The 23,734-nt window shown below is 35.8% G+C and overlaps 1 long non-coding RNA gene across 2 annotated transcripts in view; it reads right to left on the reverse strand.

The window, feature by feature from the left end:
* LOC150097040 (uncharacterized) overlaps nt 1-23,734 on the reverse strand; it is a 113,548-nt gene that overhangs the window by 28,197 nt on the left and 61,617 nt on the right. Inside the window, exons 2-3 of one of the 2 annotated variants that reach the window (XR_016549825.1) lie at nt 9,439-9,536; nt 96-312 (exon numbers count right to left, since the gene is read on the reverse strand). This is a non-coding gene — a long non-coding RNA (uncharacterized LOC150097040). The remainder of the gene's footprint in view (nt 1-95; nt 313-9,438; nt 9,537-23,734) is intronic. The other variant, XR_016549826.1, reaches the window with a different exon arrangement.

The raw sequence follows: 23,734 nt of genomic DNA on the forward strand, positions 1-23,734 counted from the left end.
CACATATTCTCAAGCGTAGGTAAAATTTTAGAATTAAAGTAAAAAAAATTAAATAAAAGAATCTACCTACTTCTAATAAAAATACAATGAAATACCTGCTGGTCTAGTTGGCAGGGTGGTATCCACTTTTCAGGCTGTGGTTCAAACCCCGCTATAATCACGGGTATTTATTTGTTTATCAATTGATTTTTATTTCCACTATGAGACTACAATCTTCTTATTGGAAGCATGAAGTGGCTTGGTAAAGTACCATGATTTACGATGGTTTCAGGTTTACCTAACACTTACGATGGTGGTCTGAAAGTTCTCAGCCTAACAATGAAAAAACAAATTTATAATTTCAAAATTATTTTTATTTTTCAACATAATCTCCCTTAAGACTAATTCATTTATTCCAGCGATGCTCTAGTTCAATTATCCCGTCCCTGTAGTGGTTCCCAGTAAGATCTGCAAATACCCCTCTAGAGTTTCAGTAAGGAAATACCATGAGTAGACATATTACTAACTATTATAATAACGGAATAAACTCACGTAAAAATTATTCGTAGAATTTTCACCTGACTATCACAAGCATCATCAGTACAACTAAGTAGTAGTCCAGGCGGTTTGAACCAGATCAAGATCAAGATAAGATAAGGAATCGTGACGTGATTGGTTAATAAGAAGATGACGTCATTGTGGGCGTGACGTCATGAGATCGGAATGCTTGAAATTTCCCTGGGGCATATGTGTCAGTGACGTAAGTTCTTGTGTTTTGGTTCGCGTATGGAATTATGGGTGATAGTAGAGGTAAGGATTTGTGTTGTGATTGGTGGGACACTTTGGACCAGATCAAGATCAAGATAAGATAAGGGATCGTGACGTGAATGTTTGTTGTTATCAGATGAAGATAAGTGACATCATTTATTTAAAAATAAGTGATTTCATTTGTTAGTTGTAAATAAGTGACGTTATTGTTTTGAATGGAAAGGGATATATTAGTGTATAAGGAATCGTGTCGTGATTGGTGGGACACTTCTGACCAGATCAAGATCAAGATAACATAGGGAATCGTGACGTGGATGTTTGTTATTATAGATTTTGGAATGTTTGGAATTTCGCTGGGGCCGTCGTCTGTCAGGGACATCACGTGGTGTTTTTGGTTCACTTATTGCATTGTGGGTGATATTTAGAAATAAGAATCGTGATGTTATGTGTTTGGAAATTCCTGGGGAACATATATCTCTCTCTGTGATATCACATGGTATTTTGGTTTGACTATGGAATTGTGGGCGATGTTTTCGAGATAAGATATCTTGGAATTTTCCCAGGGTGACACACATACGTCATTGTCGTCATGTTTGGTTGTCTATAGATGGGTGTACTACTTTTCCAATAATTTTGGGGTATTTCTTTCCTGTTAGAGGGTTGGAATTCTTAGAGAAAGTCATGATGGCGGCAGTGTTTCGAGCTTTTCTTAATATTTAATTATATACTGGGGTCCCTTAAACACACAATTTTTTTCCATAGCTCATCCGTATTTTCTTCTATATTCATATTCTAATTCAAATTCATATTTTATTCATAATTCATCCGAATATTTTGATTTGTTTAAAATTAACATCTTGAAGTTCAATAAATAAATAAACAAATCGTGTGTGAATTCACGGTGATTTCAAAAGTGATCTTACATAAACATTCATTTCACATCAACAACACTGTTCTTTTAAGTTTACAGGCGACAGTATTTCGAGCTTTTCTGAATAATTTAATTATATGCTGGTGTCTCTACGGCATTTTAAAATAAATAAATTAAAATAAACGGACAGTTAAATGGATTACAAAACCTTTTGTATGTATTCTAGAAATTCTAATGATAATTTAAAATTACTTGCAGCTTTCCAGAATGGCTCTTCTAAATACGAATATTCCAAAAATTAAATATTCCAAACTAGTTGAATTTTATATCCACACCACAACAAAACACAAAAACCACAAAGAACAAAATTTCTGTAAATACTGCAACCTGAAATAGTTGAGTACTTCTTCCTTTAGATTTCAGCCCATAAATGCTATTGTTATCGTCATGAGCAATATCCCCCCCAGCGAGGTTACTACAAATCGCGGTTTTCTTCAAAGGGGTCTTTCATGAAGATGACATGAGTCAGATCCATAAATTACGGTATTGTTCAAAAGGTATCATTTTCCCAAGTTTCTATGTTTCTCAAATACTTACATATGACTAAGTGATTAGCATTCACATGGTTGTGATGACACATATACTGAAATCATTCATTCTTCATTCCCGTGGGAAATTATTGCTGTAGTAAATTAATGCTTACATTTATTTTTTTTAAACCAATATTGACTATTAATTTTACCTGCGATTCCTTGTGCTCTTAACCTATTTCTGTAACTGAAATTTATTTATTTTATTTATTTTTTTCTTTAGCATTAGTAATTTTAAGTAATGGATATGTGACAAACAAAGTTTTGAATTCACTGTTGCGTTTTCTTTTAGAAATTTCTTTTGCCAGCACAACAAATAAATAGTTATTTCTTATTATTTCAATGAATATTATCTCTGTAATATATACTTTGTTAATTTCTATGTTACCTTTTATTTGACTGTAATATTATTAACAAATGGGTCTGTAAAATAGCCAAATTCTTACAGTATTGTAACTTTTCAGATGAAATCTTCTCCACTAAAATTCTGGCTATTAATTTAATACCCGATTATTCCTTTTGCTTCCAAGAGTTGACATTTTCTTGAAATATTTGAGGGCTTGCATAAACAAATAAGACTTTTAATTCAGTGAGTCAAAAAAAAAGTCTCTGGTTAGTTTGTGACATGAAATTTCACAAGGAAAAAATATGTTATGGCCTTAATTAAATTTGTATAGCACATCAACGACACCCAATTTGTTCATTTAAATTTACACATTTTATTTGAATGAAATATTATTTACAAATTGTATTTACTGAATATAACAATACAGAAAATAAATAAATAAACTGAAAAATACATCAAAGGTTCTTCCCAGGCTTGTGGAATTGCCATCATATGGTTTTTGACAATGTGACTCTCATCTGAAAGTTAATTTTCATTTGGTGTTTGTTGGGAATTTATTACTCTAGTAGTAAAATTAAGGGTTGCATATTTATATTTTCGAATCCAATACGTATACTTCTGAGAATTATTAAAAGCACAGAATCTTTCGTTATGTTTCCAAAAGCATTTAAAAGTACACATTATGTTTTCACGTTTTGGGCATCCAATTTCATTTAAATCAAGAACAGGCCTCCCTATTAACATCGCTAATGTTTTTGATTTTTGTCTTCCTTTGGCGAGTAATATATGATATTTGCATGTTGATTCTATCATCCAATCTCTTAGTTTGTCCAAAGCTAGTGAACCAATTTCCCACTTCAGCTGATGGTTATATTTTATTAACCAAGAATTCTGTTTTTTAACTTTCAGGTAATTTATTTCAACTACAAGGTGATTTTGTCCATGCATATCTTACAATATTTCCATGAGAAATATAAATTTCTTTAGGAAATAAATTTGAACTCTTATTCAAAAGAAATTGGCAAACAATTATCCCAATGATAACTGAAAATTCGTATTTTGATTTCATGGTGATTTGTTTATTTATTTATTTATTTATTGAACTTTAAGATGTTAATTTTAAACAAATCAAAATATTTGGATGAATTATGAATAAAATATGAATTAGAATTAGAATATGAATATAGAAGAAAATATGGATGAGCTATGGAAAAAAAATTGTGTGTTTAAGGGACACCAGTATATAATTAAATTATTCAGAAAAGCTCAAAAAACACTAGCGCCATCACGACTTAATCTAAGAATTCCCACCCTTTAACAGGAAAGAAATACCCCAAAATGTATTGGAAAAGTAGTACACACATCTATAGACAACGAACATGATGACAGTGACGGATGTGAGTCACCCTGGGAAAATTCCAAGATATCTATCTCAAAAACATCGCCCACAATTCCATAGTCAAACCAAAATACCATGTGATATCACAGAGAGACATATCGTCCGCAGGAATTTCCAAACACATAACGTCATGATGCTTATTTCTAAATATCACCCACAATGCAATAAGTGAACCAAAAACACCACGTGATGTCCCTGACAGACGAGGGCCCCAGCGAAATTCCAACCATTCTAAAATCTATAATAACAAACATCCACGTCACGATTCGTTATCTTATCTTGATCTTGATCTGGTCAGAAGTGTCCCACCAATCACGACACGATTCCTTATACACTAATATATCCCTTTCCATTCAAAACAATAACGTCACTTATTTACAACTAACAAATGAAATCACTTATTTTTAAATAAATGATGTCACTTATCTTCATCTGATAACAACAAACATTCACGTCACGATCCCTTATCTTATCTTGATCTTGATCTGGTCCAAAGTGTCCCACCAATCACAACACAAATCCTTACCTCTACTATCACCCATAATTCCATACGCGAACCAAAACACAAGAACTCCCGTCACTGACACATATGCCCCAGGGAAATTCCAAACATTCCGACTCATGACGTCACCCCCACAATGACGTCATCTGCTTATTAACCGATCACGTCACGATTCCTTATCTTATCTTGATCTGGTTCAAACTGCCTGGAGTACTACTCAGGTACAAGGCTAATTAAACAATAACTGTTATATTCACAAAGCACCACCTAAGTAGCTAAGGTTAAATTTCCTAAATTTATTAAATTATTATTATTATTTATTTTTTATAATTAAATATATATGTGTATATAATTATATGTTAGGAAAGATTTTCTGCTTTATAAGGGTAAAGACAGACCATCGGATCTGTTTAGGTTAGGGGAGTGAAGTAATGTGTCACATGCTTCTTTGTATAGCCGTTTCATTAGGAACCGACTTTTGCCTTGTTCCACTTAACTCTATGACTGGTGTTGATGGCATGCTCTGCAATTCCAGACTGTTCGGGTTCAAGGTAATGGATGTACGACTGGTGTTCTTCTAACCGGACCTGAGCAGATCTTCCTGTTTGTCCGAAATATGATAATCCACACTGGCAGAGAATCTGGTAGACATCTGGATTAACGAGATGTTGGAGCTTGTCCTTTGGAAGCATTAGGAATCTGGAGATTTTCCTAACGGGTCGAAAAGCCACACATATATTTAGTGGTTTTAGCACCTTAGCTATGCGTTCACTAACCCCTTGTACATTATTCCTCTTTCATAGCTCTTTGGATATGAAGGAGGGATTAATATGCTGTAATTCTTTTTGTAAAAGTTCTTCTGAAGAACAAAAGGAGTGGGCTCTATGAACTAGTGTTTTAAATAATAATAATTAAATAAATTTAAGAAATTTAACCTTAGCTACTTAGGTGGCGCTTTGTCAATTTAACAGTTATTGTTTAATTAGCCTTGTACCTGTACTGATGATGCCTGTGATACTCAGGTGAAAATTCTACGAATAAAGAATAATTTACGTCAGTTAATTCCGTTATTATAATAGTTAGTTACCTCTCTACAAATGCAATCACCTCTTGATTCGAAGAAAAACGCTGAACCAGCGAGGAAGAGTTTTAGTTTTGGGAAGAGACAGAAGTCAGAGGAAGCCAAATCTGGGGAACAGGGTGGATGTTCCAACAATTCATAGTGCAGATCCCTTAATTTTTCCATTGCCAAAATACTTTTGTGGGCAGGTGCATTGTCCTGATGAATGATTTTTTTCTTCTGCAAACCAGGTCTTTTCCTCACGAATTTTTTGTCTAGTATGGTTAAAAGATCAGAATAATATTCCCCGGTTATTATTCTACCCTGTTCAAGATAATTAATAAATGAAATGCCTTTAGCATTCCAAAACACCGATGCCATGACCTTTCCTGCTGATGGAACCGACTTTGTCTTCTTTGGCACTGAAAAAACTAGCTTCTGGCCACTGTTTTGACTGCTGCTTGAATTCTGGTGTGTAATGGTGAATACAAGTCCCATCCATAATAATAAATCGACTCACAAAATCAGTTTTATTCTTGTTAAAACGCTCCAAGCACTTTTCAGAGATTTTCATGCCAGTGCGTTTTTGATCTGCTGTGAGCAAGCGCGGCACCCATCTTGCGCAAAGCTTTTTCATTTGCAATTCCTCATGCAAAATATATCCTACACGTCCTACACGTTTTTATCCTACACCGGTACGCGATATCCAATACGATATCGTGTACCGGTGTTGTTACACTTTTTGGGCGTCCTTCACGTAGAATCTCTGGTACGACCACGTTTAAACTCCGCAGCCCATTTCTTAATTGTGGAAAACAAAGAAGTGTGCCCATTTATGAACTTCGAATGAATTTTGTTTGGCGTTAAACCTTATTTTACAAAGAATTTTATAACCGCACGATACTCAATTTTATCCATTTCAAGGGATGCTGACAACACTCTTGTTTCAGACAGCTGTATAAAGCAAACTACTTGATAGAATGGCTTGCAATTTCACATGGATGCTTATGACAGATGTATCAACTTAGAAAAAAAAATTACCGATAGTATTGCAATCTATGGTAGAGGCCGAGTACTTTTCAGCCCACTCTCGTAGATTCCAAGTACTATCGGTTTATAGCCTTTTATACGAATCTACCTAGACGAATATGCAATTAGGACCAGTGGCGCACCCAGAAGGGGAGGAAGCGGCCCGGGCACCCCCCCCCCAAAGAAAAGGAAAAACACTAGAAAAATTTCCAAAAATCTTTTCCTAATTAAAATTCTTTTTTTTTTTTTATTTATGTTGTGTGCTACTACTTATGAATTAGCGATCACTGCAGATGCTCAGTTATAGGTCGTATGCGATGTGTAGTGTGTATTCGCAAAACGTCTACTCAACTCGGGCCCCCCAAAGGTTAAATCCTGAGCGCTCGGCCCCCTCCAAGATTAAATCCTGAGTGCGCCACTGATTAGGACAAAAACATATTTTGCATCAACTGCTGAGACTATCCTAATTCACAATTGGTTAGTTCACTTGTTGACAAGAACTGCGTCAAGAGTTATAGTCTGTTGACACCCATGCAATCGAACAATGAACGAACTTCCCTTTATGCAAAGTACTCTCTACTTTTTGGAACGTGAGTGTAAGTTATTGACTCGATTGCAACTAAATCCATAAATATGTTTCCCTGTTTACTCTTTGTGTAGTCTGATGACTTTCGGAGCTAGTTGTTGTCATTTTTCTGTGATCTGACTAAGGACGTATGGAAAGTAGGCATTGTAATTTTGACCTTATGAACTCCATTCTGTATGTTAATTGCAAATGGGAAGCATAACACGAGGGTGGCAGTCACCTACAAAGTTACTGTTACTAGAATGTGATCCGAACTTGGCTCGTTAGTGTGCAGGTCGTCTACGCAACAGATCGTAGTCATCAGTGACTTGTTTATTCTACTGTCCTTGCCACGGAGAAGTCCTTGGGATTATTGAGATGCAAAAAAAAAAAAAAAAAAATGCGGAAGTTGGTTACTTGAAAAATGACTCGGAATTCTTTTTATAACCCTTGGGCATCACTTATTATGCTAAGAGATTGCTGTACCTCCTAGATATAGCGAGTTGGCTTCAAAAAAAGACTGATTGATTTCACCATTGTAAGAAGTTGACAGTTGTGATTAAGTAGGCTTAGCAGGAACACTTTAAGTATCTTCCTTCCTTTCTCTGATACTGGCGAGTCTTCCCTTTCGATCCGTTCCTCCACTCTACCCAAGGAGGATGACATTTTCATCCGTTTAAAATGAATCCATCCCACACACACGTACACAGAGAAAGAAAGAGATAGAGAGATTATATTCTGACAAATAACCACTATACTCCAAACATAATTGATTTCAATAAATATTTTTGTTTTCATTAGGAGAGAGTACGGAATATAATTTCCGCCATCTTGTGGTCCCAAACAGTAACAGGCACATGATGTCTGTTAATATGTTAGAATGGACACGAATATCTGGTTATCGGAAACCAGGTAGACCAGTGGTAAGATGGGTCGAGGAGATAACAAGATGTTATGGACATTTATGGCGGAGAGATGCACAAGACCAACCAAAATGGAAGAAGCATGGAGAGGCATTCGCTCAGCAGTGGACTGAAGAAAGCTGTTGTTGTCGTTGATGATGATGATCCATAGGATTTATGTTTTGGAAAAATTTGATAGGCTGTTAAATATTTAATGTTTCTTATTAACTCCTGTGCAGTGCAATTGGTAACGACAAATCTCTTTGGTAAAAAAAAAAAAAAAATCGGTTTGAAATGTATCCAGGATCCAATGAACATTAATGAGGACGTATCAACTGAAAGTAAGTTTCAAGATGGAGGAGATACAGATTTCTTTCGGACAATGCGGTTTTATTTATCCTCTTACAAAACAGACAGTTCAGCAAGCACTTGTATTAATTGAGATCAGATTAAGCTCCCTGTCACGGCATAACTTAAATTTATACGAACTTTGCATTTGTCAGGTTATTGGGAATAATATGCAAGAGCAGATGGGAATACCTCTAATGAGTGTGGTGAGGATTTTTAAATCCTGTTTATTTATCAAGCAATCCGTAATGGGACAACTACTTGAATATGGCGGCCCTGCTTAGCAGAATGGACATCGTACCATCTTTCCAGGCAACAGGCTGCGAGTTCGAATCCCGATGTGAACATGAATATTGGTAAATGTCTTTAAGTGTGTTTATGATGTGGATGCAGTTCAACTCCAGGATGTGAGATCATTTTTAACCTGTAGCCCACTCCTGAAGTCGCACAGCCCACCACAAATGTGACTTCTACAAAATTTAACTAAGATTAGAATCTTAGTGAACAGTTGTTGATTTATTTTTGTAGTTCAGCCTCGATCCATTATTTAGCACTTGTGAGCCTTGTTCTTTACTCATAAAAGATTAAATTAAATGTAGTTATAATTAAGTGGAGTAATTTAAAAGCAGTGACACCTAACTGGGCTCAACGTCCACTTTTCTCAGATATTATTTTTAAGTCGTTTTTGTAAATTAAATTATGAATATAAGAAAGTTAATTATCGTTGCACCATAACTACCAAAAAAGGAAAAGAAAAATTAACAATAGAAATAAGATTATAATAAAAAGACATTTTTGAAACGCTTTTACAATAAAAGGTATCTATGCAGCCCCATGAAGTTGTTCTTTTCATAGCGCTAGGTTGCCCAAAGAACGATCGTGTAGGTTCCATTCCAGTCGCTGACTAGAACCTTTTTCTAGGACTTTTTTTCCAGTGGTTCTCTATTAGTAGATCTTCGACAAGCAGGCAAGCGCTTAATTTTGGAAAACTTGATTTTTTATGCATTTTATTAATAGACCTTAGAACTCACACTATTACAAATAATAACACTCGTTGTAAAATTTAGGGCTATACTGACCTATGATCCCGTACTCTCTCTCCCCTGCAAGCTGTAGTTGACTGATAGCTTGAGCTCACCATCAGTGAAGGCTGAAGGATTGATTCATGTAGAAGGAACTATAAAAAATATAAAAAGAAAAAAATTATAACAAAGAAATGTATGAAGCATCCTTAAAACAAAATATTTATTAGAATTTAAGCTCTTCCCCAATTACTGTAACAAACCAAAGACTCCCAGAAAGATGCTTCATTTGTGACACCAATTTTTTATTTTATTTTTTTGGGAGGGGGGGTGGAACTAGAGTTTCCCTGACAAGTGTCGATCTCTGTTCGTAAACTGGTAATCGTTCGAAAAAAAAAACATTAAACAATGTAAACAAACATTTTCTGGCGTCCTTCACAGGTATTTAATAATAAATACTACACAACGTCCTGCACAGCACGTCATGGATAAACAGCGAAATAAATAGTTAAAAAGTTCAACCAAACAAACAATAAAAACTGGAAGGTTGCAAAATTATATATTGAAGTGTTTCAATGTTTTATGAGCATCCAGAGGTGTTTTCTTTACTCGAGATCCGCCCTGTATGCCATTTTTCCTGCATGGACGAACTATAAAACTTGGGGACTCATCCCACTTGAATAATTGATGTGTGTGTGTGTGTGTGTGTGTGTGTGTGTGTGTGTGTGTGTGTGTGTGTGTGTGTGTGTGTGTGTGTGTGTGTGTGTGTGTGTGTGTGTGTGTGTGTGTGTGTGCGCGCGCGCGTGTATTTAGAATATATTAGCGTGCTGTTATCATATTATATATTTAAAATACGAATGCAAACACTCTATCTCCTAGCATCATCGCCAAGGTCGCTACAATCTTACTACTGCTACAGAACTTCGTTTCTAAGATAAAGAGAACGAAGATCGATGTTGACAGAAGCCAACACTGGTTTCCACCAGTTGATAACAGCGTTCACGTACTTGTGTTAGAGAAGTTGCAACTTTCAAGGCCATGTCGAACTAGACAATGAGCCAAGTCATGTAGCTCTCACGTTTGTGTATATACCTGTTCAAGGATACGATATATTGCCCGTTTATAATTCTATCTGAGGTCGGTTTTACTGGTTTAAGTAATTCTGCGCTTGTTCTGAATTTAACCTTCTTGAGTTCGTGACATATTATTAAATGTTTGTGCTTTCTATAATTAATATATGTGTGTCTTTCGATCCACTTCGTAGTTAGAGCCAAGGCCTTCATACATAGTGGGACTTAATAAAGGTTACGAAGTTTAGTAATGCTTTTACATTTATAAACTACTTCTTTTAAATTGTTATCTCCCCTCCCCGGGGCGGGATCATTCCAGCGACTAAATCCAAATGAAAGAAAATAAAATTTTATATCACTGATATTAAAATAATTCATTTCAAAGAGATGATAAATAATCTCCCAAATTCAGAATGAGATTTATAGTTTAACTCTTGGCTTAGGGCATTTCAAAGGAGGAATGATAGTTAGTGAACGATGGTAGATGCTGTTAGTTCATAGCATTCAAATTACTAATTCACCAACCATGAGTTCATGACCACACACACACACACACACACACACACACACACACACACACACACACACACACACACACACACACACACACACACACACACACACACACACACACACACACACACACACACACATTCGAACTCATTTCTTTCCAACCAGTTCAAAATCTGGTAGTCTTAAAGTTCGAACTCCGGTCTTTCCACCCAAAGGATCAAGTCCTGGTTTCCCCAAATTCTTAAAGACGATGTTGACATAGATGAATAAGAAATTATGGATGTATATGCAGGCTTATATGCACAAGGTAAGCAGGCTAAACAATAATGGGCTGTTTAGACCTATTTATAATAAGTAAATAAAAAAAAATATACCTAGATATTAGTGTGGACTAATTACCTATAATCAGTACGAGTGTTTGATACCTCCCCCGACCCTAAGTGTCTCATCAGTGTTATTCATGTAGACTCTTGATGGGTCTACATTGGACAGAATCAATATTGACATTCATGGATTAGTAGTTGGATTTACAGCCGAAGCAACTAAACATACGAGGCTAAGTTTTATTATTAATAATAATGGAATTACGATCACAATGGATATTTACGCATAAAACAAATTTGCTACTTTTTAAATTCGAGTTTGAATTTTTTTTTTTAATTCACCGAAAATCCTGTATTATTATTAATGTGTGAAAACTACACTGAAATTTGCCTACAGGTGGGGTTTTGTACAGGTGCAGAGCAGTTAAATTACTTATTATTATTATTATTATTATTTAACGAGCATTATTATAAAGGCCAAAAGTGAAAATGTTTATCGAAGGAGGCGGGGGGGGGGTTAATTGAGGCCAAGTGGCTTTTAAATTCGGACGATTAGGAGACGAAACGAGTTGACATGCTAGAATGACTGGATTATTGTACAATTGAGGGTAACCTAGCAACAACAGATGTTTCTGTATCATTATGTTAATTGACAAAGGAATAGCTAAATGCAAACGGGATAGAAAATATTATCATCCTTTTAAGAAACAAGCTGGAAAGAGAGCCCACTGAAGTTAAAGGGCAGCACTGCTGATTGTTATTGTTATTATTATTATTATATACTATGCTTAAATAAATAACGAAAAAAAATCAAGTTTATGATTTTATTTTCTCTTCACCTATTGCGTTTAATAAGATACAATGTCTTTGACTAATAAAATCATTTGTACGTCGAATATTTGAATATTGGTGACTGCATTATCACTGACTAATATATAAATTTGTGTAATTTATTCGAGTTGAAGATCTATGAACGGTGATCTATGAATCTATCATAGATCTTCGATCTTAGTTCATAGATCTATGAATCTATGGTCTAAGATCGGTGAACGAATAAATCTTATCTCGCGTATCATTCTCATGCATAGATTCTTTATTATTTTTTTACATTAAAATATATTAAATATTTTTTAAAATATTTCTATTTAGCCATTGTTTTGTTAATTCAAATAATGAATGGCATAAACGATAGAAGTAAATTCTTCTTCGGCATACTTGGCAGTGAATGGTAACTGATGACAATTAGATTCAAGGGGAAGGCAATGCGGGCGAGGGGAAAGTGAGGGGCTGTTCCGTCCGTTACCAGATGGTTTTCGAACGTCTCACTTCCACACTCGCTCAACTACTGCCAGCTTCTAAAAGAGCCTAGAAACCATCTCAATTGTGACCTTTTATTACTGAAGTGTCCTTTAGTCGCCCTTTCTTCACCTACTTGTCCTTGGGAGCACCTAGGATACGGCTGCGAGTGGTGCACGCAAATTGTGGTCATCCACATACGCATGTGGGACGAAAACTGCAGGGAAGACCTTGAGGTGGTGCTCAGGTATCTCTTGCATTCAAGGTCTGCAGCGAAATATCCCTTACGGTTTCATTAGAGTGGAAACACCTCGGGGCTAAATCTCCTCCTCCTCCCCCACCCCACTCTCAGAGCACGTGCCACCTATTCTCGTCCATTTGAAGCAATTTAAACACGTGTTCTTGCGGGCGACTAGTTGACCAGATTTAGGATTGCTCTGATAAAGTCATCTATATATGGCTGATAGTATCATTCTTACTATATACGATTTCAAAGGCGTGTTTCTTTGTTTGGGTTTAAATTTCTTCAAAGATTAGTTTACTAATGTTAATAGTCAAATGTATTTGGTGATCATTTAAAATCAGGTATTATTCCTTTCTGCTCTTACACACTCTTCCCAACGGTACACAAGTTTTCGTATTTTGCTATTCGCATCTGCACTTCATTCCTAAAATGCGAAAATCATCCCAATTATAAAAACCATTCCTCTTCAGTGAAAATTAAAATATGGTAGGAAGGGGAAGAAGACATGCAGGAAAGCAATAAGACTAATGATGTCAAAACTTTTATTTCTTCCCCCCCCCCTCTCACATTGGAGAAATCTTAAACTGATTCATCGCATCTTAACTCACACTCAAACACTTTGCTCTTGAATCATTAGGTTGGGCTACGTGTCTGGATTTGCATCTCTAAGTTGGAATAAAGCGTTAAAGGATTCTGGTATTTCAAAAATTTCCGGGAGATATTTGCTACGGTGGCCTCATTTACATATGAAGATTACAGGATCTTAAAACTTTCTTACGCTGCAGAAAGTTAAAAAGTGGGTGTGGAATAAGAAAAATAAGGAATAAGAATTTATGATTGTTAGTTATGATCTCAAGAGCCTGCAAAACTCGTGGCAGAGTAATGATAGACAGCAAAAATGGCAAACTCTCTGGTTCACTATTTCTAAACTTTATTGCAAGTTAATTTATCAGGCTAGGATTTAAAAGAAATATTTTAATTTTTAGATAGGGTTCCTGAAAACCTATTTATGAATCCATAACAACTGTGCCACCGTCAAGATATTAGGAACTGTGAATAAGGTTAACGATTCCGCATAGAAATCCAGCTCCATACCCGCCATAACTCGCAATGGATATTTGGATGTTTATAAATTTGTTTGTATATTTAAGTTTTTTAAATATCCAAATTTAAGTTTGGATATTTAAAAATATCCGAACTTAACTTTGTAAGAACAACGTGAGAAAACGCTACTTCTTACTGAAATGTCGATTACGACTTTTTGGGCCATCTCTATAGTCATTTGGTACTTCTTCTCTGTTATAATTCACATTATTTGCTTATCCAGATGGTACTCTTGCAATGCCACCCAAAGATAAAGCTGACCTCCAATCATTCGCCTCCTAGCAAGGGCTGCATGAATGACCAATTGATAATATCCAGATCACTAGATAAGGTCATCTTTCTCTTCTCTGACTGACATTGCAAACCCAAATATCACATTGGTAACTTTTAAAACAATCCCATTGCTGTCTTCCCCGACTACAACATTCATCTATTTTCAAGAATCCTATACCACGGAGAGCACTGCATTCTTCCTCTGGTGTATAGACAGAAAACAGAAGAATACTGAACAGCGAGGATATCACATACCTTCTGATCCTATTGGTAGCCACATGTGCTTAAAAACGTATGTCCCAGAATCCAGAATTAGCACCTTTTCTGTATCATTATCCGCATACTCATCTGGCATCTGCTCTACTTAGAAGAGAATATATATATATATGGAAAGGTTTGGAAAAACTCATATGATTGCTAAGGGCATTTAATGGGGATTTAGTATAGGGGCCTGCTTACCAAGCTACCAATGGCTGCAGTAAATGACTTCATCTGTTCAAACGATGTTGGAGCATCCGAGGGTCTTATGCCTTTACCCACTGTCTTCTTCGGGACATAAATGACCTCTTACTGGTTTCAAGTCCTATCCATAGCTTTGTTAATGACAGCACACTCTATTCCTACTATTCATCTGACAAACCTTGCATTGTTCAAATAATGAAAGATATAAATAAACACACCTTAAACATTTAAGTTTTTTTTCTAACAGAGATTTCTTTTTTTTTCTTTGATATTTTCATTTACATTATTTGCGATGCTGTTTTTTTTTCTTTATGCTTTACGAAAAACAGCAACAAAATAAATATAAAATAATTACTTATTTTTATACTTTATTTCATATTTATTTATTTATTTATTATTTTTTGGTATTTATTGCATTTCCCATCTGTATTATCAATTTCACACCAGGTGGAGCCAACAGTCTTCCAAAACACTGCATTGGTTTTTTTTAATTGTCGTTGTGTTATATATATATATATATATATATATATATATATATATATATATATATATATATATATATATATAACATATCAAATATTAGATGAACATATCTAATCACCGAGTTAATGTAACTAATGATCACACACACACACACACACACAGAGAGAGAGAGAGATCGAAAATAAAATATAAAATTATCATGATTTTTAAATACTGTTCTCCGTTATTAAGTCGTGTGGTTTTGTTTGTTCGTCTGTTTGTGCAATATTGCACCGTATATAATATAAAAATACACAAGGAAGAAATACAATCAATTGTATTTTGACATCGTGAGACATCTGTCAACAACACTACCATTAAATCCTATTGGTCTAGTCAGCTGTCTAGACGGGCTGCTTATGATAGTAGCAGATTAAGGTAACGTCTGACCTTAATTCGTATTTGCTAGAAGTAGCTGTAACGAGAGGTAACTAACCAACTATTGGCGTAGTTACCATACGATTTACAGTCTGGCACATTCAACTTTGCAGTATTAGATTGCACCACGTGTGTATTGTTATGGAAACCGTAGTACCATCGCAACCTACAAGTTTCTGCTTTTTCGATCAACTATGAGGTGCGTTGACTCTGGCATTAGTAATTGGAGTCAGCATAAAATATTGTTCGTGAAATCAGCCAGTATCTCTAAACATAGTATCCGTAGCACTCTCCATCATGATTACTTTGTTATTTAACTCACTCCTCGGGAGTTACTTGGATCCAGACGGTCTACCACAGACAAACAGAAACTCAGATTTAGGAGGCAGAAAGAATTATACGTATTTCTTCTGATGTGTGTATGGCAAGTGAAAAACAGAACAATGTTTCATAAAATCGCTTATTGTGACATCCTAACCTCGGGAGTAAAGGGTGTCTTCCCGTCTCGCCAATTACGCCATTCGTCTCGTCTAAGGTTTGAGCGCTTTCAAGGTCGACGTCGGTTGTCATGACAACGAAAGATGCTGTGGAGCCGAAAATTTTCGCCGCAGTAACCGTGAAAAAAAAAAAATCCATTCGTTCGTCTAACTTTATAAAACCCGATAATTTACTTTTATTGCTATTTTGTGAGCAGCTTTTCAGATTGTAACCATGACAACGCAAGTTAAACTCCTTCTATGATCTCAACTCGCAGTCTAGCAAATCGGAAACTACCAAGTTTCACACTTTAACTCTCTCTCTCTCTCTCTCAATCTCTAGCCACGTGCAGTGCATTCGGTTAGCACGTGCTGCACTGCTAGACGCCAACGTCTCGCAGTGTACTGTCGCTAGCGCATCCAACCAACCACCGGGGGATTTCCCGTGAGAGATAATTTTTTTTTTTTTTTTCCCCTTCTGTAATGAAGGGTTAAGTCGCGTTACACGTGTGCCAACTTTATTCACTCCTGCCTCTTAACCTTTGACCTTATTTAGAAGCTCCTGATGACAGGGATGTGCTCTGAACAACCAGCCCACCTACATTACTTCAAGAATGTGAAGTTTCTTTACTAACTCAAATCAAATACTTCTTAGAAATGAGTCGTCGGAATATCGAGTCTTGGTACGTCTTGGGTTGGGTATTGTCGGGTGTGCTTACTGTAGAAAAAAAAAAAAAAAAAATCGGAATTTGTAGAGGTAAAAACCTTCTCTGCCTGCCTGTCTTCTAGAGAGATTTCATAGTTGGGTGATTCCGATTGAGGCGATGATATATGTGCAGTTAATATAAAAATTAGGATTGTAGAGGTTATTAATGAAGATAATTAGAGGGAAACGTGAACAAGAAAGGCATAAACAAAATCTCAATGCATAAAATGATCACTAGCCTATAATATCATGTGAAACAGAAGATACAGAAGAAAAAAAAAATAGAAAACGTCACTTAGGCAGGAAGATCGGGCATATTTTTTTGCAGCGTATCAAAACCGGAATATATGAGCATTTTGTAAGAAAATAAATTAAAGATATTATTGGAGAAAAAAAATGAGGAGAATCTGTTGTAATAGGAGGAGGGATATGACTTGAGAAGAAAGAGCTAAAAGAAAAAGAAAATTATAGTAGAAAAACAGATCCATAAACATGGCTGTAAGAAATATAGAAAAATATATAAACGGCTGGTCTGTGCATTTGCACTGTTTTCTGGAAAGGGAATTAAATTTCCAGTACGTTCCAGTGACGAAACAGATACTGAGATATTCATTAGTTAATAAATATCTTCCGCATGCAAGATATCTACACAAATATCATAGAAAGAGACATACAATGAAAATTGAAACAGACAATGAATATGCAAATACACGATGAAAATTGAAACCGACAACATATAGAAATAGACTATAAATAGATAAACAGAACAGACAGTGAGTTCTTTTTAGTGAACTTCAGCAAATGCATGATGATGCATACTAATACAGAATATAAAAATAGACAATAAATATAGAAATAGAGATTCACTTGCTTGCTACCTTTGGGAATAAAAGGCGTTAGCAGATTTATTTTTAATTTTTATACAGAAATAGACAATAAATATAAAAATAGATAAATATAGAAATAGACAATGAGATCGTTATTAGTGAACTGGAACACATGCATGATTATGTATATAAATATATTCTTCGTAGTTCAAAACCCAGATATCTTCATCTTCTTACCTTAAGTCTCAAACTTGTTTCGCTAATGTTTATTGCAATTCATCATTCCATCTTTTTTGTTGCTCTTCCAAATAGTCTAGTTTTTGTTTTCCATTATTATTATTATTATTATTATTATTATTATTATTATTATTATTATTATTATTATTATTATTATTATTATTATTATTATTATTATTATTATTATTATTATAACAGTCAATATCCGAACCGCTTATGGCGACACACACACAATCCTTAGCATTAAAAATCTGAAATACTACATAATGTTACTAAGGAATTACTTTAACATCACTTATCGAAACAAGAGAGACACATATCGTATAACACGACCTACAACAACTCTCTACATCCCTACACCTTTCAACAACTCATACGGTTCTTTTGTGAGATCACATCTGATACCCACGCTACTCAACAACCTACCAAGAAATTTAAAACACATAGACAACTACAGAATCTCGAAATGCGAACTCAGGAAACTATACCAACACATCAGAAAACACCAGCATCCAACGCTTACATTCCATCCATAAATCGGCCTAGTATTTTTTGTCTGTAAATTGCATATGTTCTGTACGCAATTTACAGACAAAATACTAGCTGTGGTGGTGGGCAGTAGATGGCGCCAATGTTGTTGATTAGAGGTTCGGTGTAGTGGTGGAGATGAATAGTTGTACAATAGGTGTCCTCCCGCGATGAGTCTTCGGACTCCTTGGAGGTGTCACGAATAATAATAATAATAATAATAATAATAATAATAATAATAATAATAATAATAATAATAATAAACAGTACCAAACAACATAAATAATGAAGGCTAATCCTACTCTCTTCATAAAAACTAACCCTAGCTTCGAAGTAGGGGGGATTAGGCCGCCGCCTCATTCAATTAATCCTCATAATCATAGACTGCAAATTATTGTAATGCATATGTCAATACCGTGTATAATAATAAATGATGATACTAATATCAAAAAAAAAATTATGTGTATTTATATTCAAAGAAAAAAATATTAAAAAAATAAAGTACTCAAACTGCGTTACAGAATTTTGTACACAGCAGAAATTGTAATATGACTTAATTGTACATATGCAAATATTCTGTATGATGATAATAGAAAAAAATTATTATATAGAGAAATAATATATATTGTTATTGTATATATGGAGTGTAAAAAATGCAAAAAAATCTGCAATATTCATCATTGTTAACATTATAATAATATAGGTAATTTTTTTACAGTACCTTTAACAATATAAATATAACCTAAATATTTTTGATAAGTTTTATTATCTGTGGTTTATTTTTATTTTCACCATTATATTTGAAATATCTTACAATTTTATACTATCGAATGCTTTATGGAGATCTTAAAAAACTGGTTATCCTTTCCCCTTAGAAGCAAATCACCCACCCACGTATTATCTAGATGAATTTCCTTAACTGTGATAATCATAAAAAATAAAAGGGGGGGGGGAAGAGAGAGAGAGAGAGAGACAGAATAGAAATTACAGTTTCATCCCACGCCTTGTTAAGTGAGATAAACACAATACTATTCCATGAAGCAGTTGAAAGCGATTCTTAGAAACGCGATGAGATCCGTGGCTGCAAGGTTAGCTGTCAAACAAGTTAAGGTGTCCATGGATTCATCTTCCAATACTCACCCTACTTTCCTACCTGGACTTTTCTGTCTTCCCCCCATTCCCACGTTCTTCTTTAACACTTTCATTGCCAAGCTGAAAATTGGAATTTCGTGTGGTGGCCAAATTTTTTTAATTTTTTTATTTAGTTAGCGACGTCCACGCGATAATACGTGATCGGCCGTTTGGTGAGAACTCGCATCGCGCGATATCGCGTGTTTGGCAATGAACATGTTAAGTTTGTTGAAAATGGATTCTTCTATGATTCAGCACCTTTGACAACTGGAATATGACCTTGAAATTACACCGAATAATAAATAATCATATTTCATGCGTCACTTTGATGCTAGTTGCATATTGAGGCTTTAGTGCAAAACAGTTTGTACAAACCTGGATGAGAATTAACTGACAGGCTTAACATACGGGTGTCTCATGGATTGCTAAAGCAATATTCTGGCATCTGAATTCTAGTTGCAAACTAGAGGAACAATTTTGCCCCCTTGCTTCAGCCCCATTACGTAGTTAGTTTGGTGTAGGCTAGTGGAACTTATTCTCCTTGCCACTCATGTTTTAATCCTGCGTCTTAGTAAAAACGGCCATTAAATTTGCACTATTTCAAAAGACACAGATGTTAGAATTAGGACCACGAGATGGTGGGAGTTCTCTGCCATAATTTCTTCGCGATGCCTTCAAAATCATCGGTTGCCATGAGCTCAGCTATTGCTGATGGCTAACGACTAGCTGCCCACCAATTTCCCAAAATTAGAGTTGAAAGCGCTTCACCCACTCCTTTTGACGAATAAAAAGTAGTTAGACGATAATATTTTCAGCATGTCTAAGGAATTAAAACTTAAGGCTGCCAAGTTGGTGTAACAATATCACCTTTTGTGTTTTACCATAATTTCCTTTGATACTTTTTTGAATCTTTTTTTTTTATGATTTTTCCGCGCATTCTGGAAAGGCGTGATTTCAATGCCATTCTTAACCGAACTGCAATACCAAAAAATAAATTAAATAAAAACTGTCAAAGAAATACAACTACTTTTCTGGAACCTTGTGGAGTTGATACCTCAACATACCTGAGCAGGTTCACGCTGGTCTAGTACGTTATTAGATGAGAATCTCGAATAAACTGACCGCCCAAAGTTATTTGCCATTATATGTATTTACTGAATCGCTTGTCTTCTACCTGGAGGTGTTTGAGGTTCTCTAGAAAGCTCGTCACACTGTCCTATTTCGCGTGCGTCTTTTAACCTGCTTGGCTTGCCATTTTTGGGAGTCTTCCTCTGGATATCATTCTTTCACATTTTGTGGTAGTATGCTATCCACGTCCATCTTATTTACGTATTCAGATCACTTCAGTCGAGCTTACTAAGTTCTTTCTTTCAAAAAAACTTTACCTCCGAGATACCCTGCATCACCATGAGTTTTTATTTGATCTATTCTCGTCTTTTTGACTACCTTCCTTAAGTAACGCGTTTTCATGGTCATAATCTTATTACGATGTCGACTGATCGTTGCTCAGACGTAAGAGAAAAAAAGACAGCTGCCTTTTTTTTTCTCACTTGTTTCCGGTTTGCTCTTAAATCCTCTATTTAATGCACTTCCAGCTACCGTTGTTCTTCAACTGACCTATCTTTCACACGTCCATTCTGAGTTATTCTTGCCCTCAAGTGTTTGAAATTTTGCACCTGCTCCAGACTTTCTTGCTTAAGGCATAAGTTCTGTCGCTTTTCTATCATTGATATCATCAAAGTGATTGTAATAAACTCTTATCATGAAAAGAATAATATTTATAAGAACATTTTTTTTTTTTTTTGACTGAAGGTGAATTAGTGCCAAAGGTGGTGGTGGTGGTGGGGGGGGGTAAGGTTTCTCCCGTATAGCAAGAAAGCTGGTCTGAGAAGACACGCAGTTAAGTTTTCTGTTGGCTTCTTAAGTTCCTTAGTCTCTGTAGTTATCAGTGGCATTGAGATTGGTGTTTTTTTTTATCCTAAGACAAGAAAATTTTCTGTTGATCAAAGTAGTTTGGTACTGCTACGGTATGTAAGTCAAGAACAGAACCGAGCACTGGTTATAACAACTCAAGCTACCGTTTTTAACTTAAAGCGTGCTGAGTCATATTACTATGCAGTTCTACGTAGATAATCTCCTGTATTGATAATATGGGAACGTTAGATGCAAATGAAAAATTACTAATATGTTCGGTTTTTTTTTTTTTTTGGCAGAAATGTTCAGAGTAGTAATAGGAAGAAATCCTTCAAAGTAATATATCCGCTATTTTAAAAAGTCCCAGTAAATTATCTGAGAAGCCTTCAAACTAGCCGGTATCAAATTTCGTACTTAAGCAGTCTAAATCAGAAAAATAAATGGCTTGAGTTCAACAGAGAGAGAAAGAGAGACAGCTGTATTCTTCTTCTGCTTCCTTCCATTTTGTTCTGTTTCCTTTTTTCCGTATTTTAAATCAGTAGAGACCAGACTCCATCGTAATCATCATCGGTAGCCAAGTTCCCGTCTACTAACGATTTGCAGAGTTACAGGCGAGGAAAGTACTGCTGTAATATTTCTAACCCTAACCACTGCAGTCAGCTTTTTAAGGAAGCGACAGGTTGATTCCAGTTTTCAGTCGAAGGTTACGTAATTCGGAAATCCTGCTGCAGAAATTAAGATGAGACTTTTTTTCCGCTTTAGGCCTCTCAGAAGCCCAGTGGAGGTGGTCTCAACTGAAATTCATCTCCCACCTGGGGGCATTCACAAACATTCTTGCTCACAGTGGACTTGAAACGCGTAGTCTGTGAGATGGGGAGCGGGGATGCTAACTACTCGGCTAACTAGGCTCACTTTTATTGCTCTTATGGTAGTGCTCTAATGTCAGAGGAAAAATTATATTCACAAAAAATAAAGCATTTGTTTCAGTCAAAGAGAGTTCTAACTTCAGCCAACTTTCTGCTGTTTCTTTTTATGATGTTATTTATGAAAAAGCAGGTGAAACACTCGAAGAATAATGGGTTCAAATCAGTTTATGCGCACCTTAATGTCTGTGGCCTTTTAATTTCTTCATCCTCCTGTCAGCAACGTCATCTATTTTTGCTGAGTTGTGCTGGAATTGTCAGTCGACCTTAAACAATGTAAGGTCAACTACTCTCTCTCTACAATTCCCTTCATCTGATTGGGCTGAACTCTTCATCATCATCATCTGTTCGTTGGACATCCACAGATGCTACATGGTCACTCCGATGCTCAGTGATCTGCCACAGCAGTCTGCGCCATGTGGTCCTGTTGTATGCTTTTCTGGAGGCTTCAACTCTCTGAAGATCAGTCACTCCACACACACACACACATCACCCATCCATCTCATTGACGGTCTACCTCAGGGGAACCTAAATAAAGTCAGGAAAGTAGTTTCTAATCTGAAGCCAACTTCCTGTTTTTTTACTAATAGGGTTCACCTTTTTACGATAATTTTTATATCAATCTTGCTCGCAGATATTAGAAAACGTTCTACACATTAGTGCCGTGTGTAGGTAGCCAAGAAAGAAGAAGTCAGTTGGTGTTTCTTTAACAGCTGAATCCATGAGGTAAACAGTGTAAGGAAGGCTGTTCTACAAGAAGCAGGCAATTTTGGTTCGGTGGGTTTGAAACTGAACAGCAAATGGATCTTGCCCAACAGCAGTTCGTGTTCCTATGGGCTGGGAAGAGAGTGAAGGAATCACTGCTGCTAATAAAAAAAAACAAAAAAAAACGAGATTCGAGATTTTTTTTTTTTTTTAATATATCACTTATTTGGTTGAGTACATGTAGTAGTGAACCCACCATAGCTCAGTCGGTATAGACGAAGCCATTCGTTGAAAGATCTGAGTTCGACTCCCGTTCAGGATACAAACGATCTTTATCAGGGTTTTCAACTGGAGATGAATTTTCCGGTCTAATACGGTGGTGGCAGAGTTTTCTCTTCCGGGCACAGCTTTTTCATCCTGCCACCAGGAAAACACACACACGCAGTTTACAGATAAAAGAATATTTTTAATAGCATAGGACTAACCACCTTGCCTCGAATTACAGTTATAAGATCCAAGGGTACTTGAAAGGTCGCTTGAGTGCCTGTTAGAACCACGGATGATAACGATGATGAGGTCTAGTAAGTGAGGAATTATTGATCGAAATCAGTTGAATCGACACACGTGTCTGTGAAGGATGCTGATTGTTCTTACAGCCCCGTTTATTTTCGTTCAGATGTAGGGAAATTGTTATATGAAGCATGAACTACGTAAGATTTGC

Source organism: Typopeltis vanoorti, chromosome 18 (genome assembly GCF_054136105.1).
Source record: "Typopeltis vanoorti isolate ZY-2024b chromosome 18, IOZ_Tvanoo_1.0, whole genome shotgun sequence".
Classification (NCBI taxonomy): domain Eukaryota; kingdom Metazoa; phylum Arthropoda; class Arachnida; order Uropygi; family Thelyphonidae; genus Typopeltis; species Typopeltis vanoorti.